This window comes from Hyla sarda, chromosome 8 (genome assembly GCF_029499605.1).
Source record: "Hyla sarda isolate aHylSar1 chromosome 8, aHylSar1.hap1, whole genome shotgun sequence".
Taxonomy (NCBI): Eukaryota; Metazoa; Chordata; class Amphibia; order Anura; family Hylidae; genus Hyla; species Hyla sarda.
The window spans coordinates 35,940,673-35,946,707 of record NC_079196.1 but is presented as its reverse complement, the minus strand read 5'-3'; the positions used below and the strand labels follow the sequence as shown (position 1 = coordinate 35,946,707).

Here is a 6,035-nt window from a genome sequence, read left to right as displayed (position 1 = left end):
GATGTCTGGGGTGCCACAGCCGAGATCGAAGGGGTCCCCAGCAGCGGGACTCCCGCAATCTGACATCCTATCCCCTAGCCTTTGGTTAGGGGATAAGATGTCTAGAGGAGGAGTACCCCTTTAAAGGTGCCCATACACCTAATACTAAAGTTTCGCCGTAGTCAGCTGATGTTGTGTTGTGGCCTCCTGACTCTCTACTGACAAATGATGTCGGTGAAGAGTGCTGTCGGGTGTGCTGGATTTTTACCAAAACTTTTGTTCCAGGTGGGTTAGGCTGGTGTCAAAATTATCTATCTGCGGCTTGCCTCTCCTTCTCTCCATAGACAACACATGAAGGTTCAGTGGTACGGGGAAGTCTGGAGAGATAAATCTTGACTGAATGAACCTTTTCCTTACAGTTTTTGGAAGTGTTTGGTCACCTTAATACAGATTTTACTCTGAGGCCCAGGAGTTACATCTTACACCATCAAAGCAGGAGATGAGAATGCAGTTTCAATAGACAATCTACTAAATGTTGTAAGTAGATAATAACTATGTTTTAAGAACATTTTAGATATAATCTAAACTCTCCGCGAGCACATTCGACAATATCTGCCTAACACCCCATTTACCTTGGACCCGAGATCTGTAATAAATGTATTTAGTCTACTACCTGTATTACAAAATTCCTGGCACAGCTTTTTTTGTTTTTGTTTTTTTCTTTCATCACACAGTTCACAGAACACAAATGATGTTGTTTAGCACAATGCTCTTGCCGTTTGGGTGTGTGGTTTTGATTCTTTCAGCAGTTTTGTTCATTAAGCCATCTGCATTCAGCAAAACACGCCGGAGATAATATTATACAGAGGTGAAATCATTCCAGTGCTGGAGCTCTTTCCAGGCTGATGGCTGCAATAAGAACATAATACTTTTTATTTTTAGCTTTTGTTTTCTCATGTAAAAAGTAAAAGAGCTTTGGGATGGAATTGTATGTACAGCATGTGCCTACCGATGTAGTAGAGCTATTGTGTTATTTCAAGGGATGTTCTGTGTACTTAGATTAATAAATATACATTAGAGATAGATAGAAAGATAGATAGATAATGAGATAGAAATAGATTGATTAGGAAAGAAGAACTACAGCAAACAATAGCACTTTCGGAAACTGGTAGCGAAGGTGCACACACTATACTGTGATGACTACTGCTACTGGTTAGGTGCAGGGTGTATAGATCCCGTGCGTGACACCAAAGTTTTGGTGTATGGTGTAAATGTCAGTTTGTGATGCCAGGGCACCGTTAACCTGCACAGTCCAAGAATTTGACCGCTTCTCCTGAGCCAGGTGCAGAATAGTAAATACCCTGATGACGGGTTACAGATAACTGTCTCTTTACTGATGATAGAGGTAGAAGGTCTTTTACAACACAGACATTTGTGCAGTGAGATGGGCAGAGTGGAACCCAAGGAGTGTGTTGCCTTGGTGGGAGTTGTAGTGGCCATTGAATGCAGCCTGATGATTAGTGGCAGTGCACGCTGACTGAAAGCTTTAGTTTGACTGACTGAAGTAGAGACTTTTCCCACAGAGCTTTTGCTTACCGTCAGGCTTTGACAGTTCACCTGCGCATCGGGGTCTTTTCCTGAGACTTTGCGTGGCTGTGGAATGTAGTAGACCTCTTCTTCCTTAGTCTACTCCTCCACTAGCTACCTGGAACACACTCTCCTCTCACTCCAACACTGACTAGAACTCAACTCAACAGGTCCAGACTCAGACCAGACTCAACTCTCCTTCCCCCCTACACTACATTAAAGGAGTAGTCCAGTGGTGACTCAGTGGTTTACAACTTATCCCCTATCTTAAGGATAGGGGATAAGTTGCAGATCGCTGGGGTCCGACCCCTGGGGCCCCCCGCGATCTCCTGTACGGAGCCCCGACAGTCCGCGGGAAGGGGGCGTGTCGACCTCCGCACGAAGCGGCGGCCGACACGCCCTCTCAATACAACTCTATGGCAGAGCCAAAGCGCTGCCTTCGGCAATCTCTGGCTCTGCCATTGAGATGTATTGAGGGGGCTTGTCGGCCGCCGCCTCGTGCGGGGGTTGTCACCCGCTATCTCGGCGTAGAGCCGGGGCCCCGTACAGAGAGATCGCGGGGGGCCCCAGTGGTCGGACCCCCCGCGATCTCAAACTTATCCCCTATCCTTAGGATAGGGATAAGTTTTTCACCACTGGACTACCCCTTTAAGGGCTATGTTTGGGGGTCTCCCATTGGGGTGTCACCTGGTCACTCTGCCTCAACTGCTTAGGGGTACAGAACATAATTAGATACATAACATGACATGACAATATCACACACTATCACAACGTTAAAGGGGTATTCCAGGCCAAAACATTTTTTTTATATATCAACTGGCTCCGGAAAGTTAAACAGATTTGTAAATTACTTCTATTAAAAAATCTTAATCTTTCCAATAGTTATTAGCTTCTGAAGTTGAGTTGTTGTTTTCTGTCTTACTGCTCTCTGATGACTCACGTCCCGGGAGCTGTGCAGTTCCTATGGGGATATTCTCCCATCATGCACAGCTCCCAGGACGTGACATCATCATTGAGCAGTTAGACAGAAAACTTCAGAAGCTAATAACTATTGGAAGGATTAAGATTTTTTAATAGAAGTCATTTACAAATGTACACCTTGTTTGGCCGGAAGAAGCGTCAGGTCTGTGACGCGAAACTAGTTGCCGTTGGTGGTGTGCCCCCGCATCTTGAGAGCGGCTGCTCTCACTCCCCGCGTGTGTGACCGCATTTTACCTTTCCACTCTGCCGGTGTGAATAAAGGACAAGACTTTTTATACTGCTTCCAGTGGTGAGTGCGACTTCTTTTCTCTTCGTCTTTGTCATTTACAAATCTGTTTAACTTTCCGGAGCCAGTTGATATAATTAAAAAAAGGTTTTGCCTGGAATACCCCTTTAAATAATGAAACAGTGAACCCACTAAACAGTAAGAGATGCCCGAGGCAATCTCTAGCTCACAGGACAGCCTTTGGGGCTGGGACACCACAATACCAGTGGTCCCCAAATTGTGGACCTCCAGTATGCTGGGAGTTCTAGTTTTGCAGCAGCTGGAGGTCCACAGTTTGGAGACCACTGCCCTATACAATACATGAGGTCCCAAAAGGAGGAAGAGGGTGACGGCAGAACTAAGCAGAGTGGTCGAGGGCTGCAAGTAAATGCAGTGGAGAATGGGAGCAAACGGAGAAGGAGGAACCCCTGGCGTAGTGGCCCCTTGACTTTGGTTTTAGTGGCCCTTCAAGGATGGAGGTGCTTGAGGGGGCAAGGGAGGCTCATGTGGGTATAAGGGGTTAATTTGCTGCTGCCCCTTTAAGGGACAGCAGCAGGTGACCTGTAAATTGGGTGAAAGGGAGGTCAAGGGGAGGAGTGTATATAGGGTGGTGCTCTTGGGGGTTGTACGCACCAGTCAGCATGTGGAAGCAAGAGGAATGTCCCGCCCGCCCCTTTTTTCTCGCAGGTTGGGTTGTTCCAGGTTGAGAGGCATGTGAAAGGGTCCTAGGAGAGGTAATAGTTTGAGAGTTAGATGTTTGAGATTGTTCAATTGGGCCTCCTGTTGGTGGTTCTGGGCCTCAGGAGTTGATGGGAATGTGCAGAAGGTTACCTGGGTGCCCCTTGGCCGGTTGGTCACAGCCAGGGTAAGAGCATGGTGCACAGGTCTGGTTGTGGGAGGGGAGTGCCCTCCAGGGCCCTTTCGGGGGAGTGGAGTTAAGTTCAGTGAACTTTGGTAATGTTTGCTAATGTTGAGCACGAATATTCGTAATTCAAATTTTTATCGCAAATATCGGCACTTCACGATTTCGCGAATATTTAGAATATAGTGCTATATATTTGTAATGACGAATATTCCTTTTGTTTTAGTTTTTTTCACATGGAAATTATTAAGCAAATTTTTGCATGGAAAAAAGGTGAACGAACATAGCGAATATGCGAATTTCACAAACATAGGACAAATAATCGTCAATATATTCACAAAATATTGCAAATTGAAATATGGCCCCAGCCGCTCATCACTAATGTTTATAGGTTATTAGATATTTAATTGTTATTTATTGGTTGTTAAGTAAACAGGCCACATGGCCCATTTTTCTGCAATATGTGTAAGTGTCCTTTTTTGGGGGAAAGGGGGGTAACACATGCTTGGGGGAGGAAGGAAGGAATGTATCTAAAATCCCCTCCAGTCAAGAAGCAAATGTTTAGTAGCTATGACAACCAGTTTATGAAGATGTTTTGGGGAAACAGAATATCATCTATAACAGTGGTCTCCAACCTGCGGACCTCCAGAGGTTGCAAAACTACAACTCCCCGTTGGCTGTCCGGGCATGCTGGGAGTTGTAGTTATCTATAACAGTGGTCTCCAACCTGCGGACCTCCAGAGGTTGCAAAACTACAACTCCCCGTTGGCTGTCCGGGCATGCTGGGAGTTGTAGTTTTGCAACCTCTGGAGGTCCGCAGGTTGGAGACCACTGATCTATAACTTTAATTTCTTTTAGGGAAAGCACATATTAATCCTACATCTTGCACAGGTCATAGAAAGCTGATAGGACATCCTTGTCCTTCTTAGGCTTTGTTCACACAGGGGAATGTCCGTTTGAAATTCTGCCGGAATATTCCATACAGAGATTCCGCAGCAGCAGAGTCCCTTTGATTTCAATGGGATTCTGCTGCGCTGTACACAAGACGGAATTTCAACAGCACACACGCTGTGGAAATCACGATTTCAGCGGATTTAGAATCGACATGCATTGCCGTCTATGAGACGCCGCATTTCCGAGCGGTCCGAGCACCAGACGGTTTATTCAAATGTGCGGAATGTCTGCCTGTGTTTTCCAGGTGGACATTTCCCACGTTTTACGCTTTGTGTCATACCCTTACAGCTTCATGAAGCGATGGCAGATAGGCCTTTTCTTTATTCATCGATACTTTCTATGAATCCATACATTTTATAGCATATGATGGGGGAGAGTTATTAAAATCAGATTGCTACTTTCATTTTTCAGAGGCCTTTTCAAAAATGAAAGAAGGGATCTGATTGGTTGCTATGGGCAACTGGACAACTTTTCCTCTACACAGGTTTTGATAAATCTCCCCCATGATGCCTGGTGTAATTGCATTGAAAATAATGCCTAAAGATGTCTATTTATCAATGGTCCCTTAAAGGAGTAGTCCAGTGGTGAACCCAGTGGTGAACAACTTATCCCCTATCCTAAGGATAGGGGATAAGTTTGAGATCGCGGGGGGTCCGATCGCTGGGGCCCCCTGCGATCTCCTGTACGGAGCCCCGACAGCCCGCGGGAAGGGGGCGTGTCGACCTCCGCACGAAGCGGCGGCCGACACGCCCCCTCAATACAACTCTTTGGCAGAGCCGAAGCGCTGCCTTCGGCAATCTCCGGCTCTGCCATAGAGATGTATTGAGGGGGCGTGTCGGCCGCCGCTTCGTGCGGAGGTCGACACCCGCTATCTGGCCGGAGAGCCGGGGGCCCGTACAGAGAGATCGCAGGGGGCCCCAGCGGTCGGACCCTCCGCGATCTCAAACTTATCCCCTATCCTTAGGATAGGGGATAAGTTTTTCACCACTGGACTACCCCTTTAATAATATGAAATATTATGCAATTTTTTCATGATAGATTCCATTTACACCCAGGTTAAGGGTGGACCTACCTATGTAAGAAGGGTGGCCTTCTCCAACAGTTAAATCTTAATTTAATCTCCGCTACATCTGTGTGCGTCATCTATTATGAATAGCACTCCAGCTCTACTATATCTACACGTGCCATATATTATGAATGGCATACCGGCTCTGCTACATCTATATGGGTCATTTATTATAAATGACATGAATGGGGGGGGACGCTAATTATTAGTGACCTCGGTAGACTAGCGTTAAGTTAACGTACAACAACGCTCTGATGCGGAAGAACGACAACTGATTCAGCACCATTCAATAAATAATGGTGACACTCTAGTGTGTAGAAAGCTGAGTGCGCAAATGTTAC

The 6,035-nt window shown here is 46.2% G+C and overlaps 1 long non-coding RNA gene across 1 annotated transcript; it reads right to left on the bottom strand.

Moving 5' to 3' along the window:
- Positions 1-553: 553 nt before the first annotated feature.
- Positions 554-4,969, bottom strand: LOC130284425 (uncharacterized). Its single transcript, XR_008847028.1, has 3 exons — positions 4,915-4,969; positions 1,576-1,684; positions 554-888 (listed from the first exon to the last, which is right to left on the bottom strand). It is a non-coding gene; the product is annotated as an uncharacterized LOC130284425 (long non-coding RNA).
- Between the last annotated feature and the right edge of the window lie 1,066 nt (positions 4,970-6,035).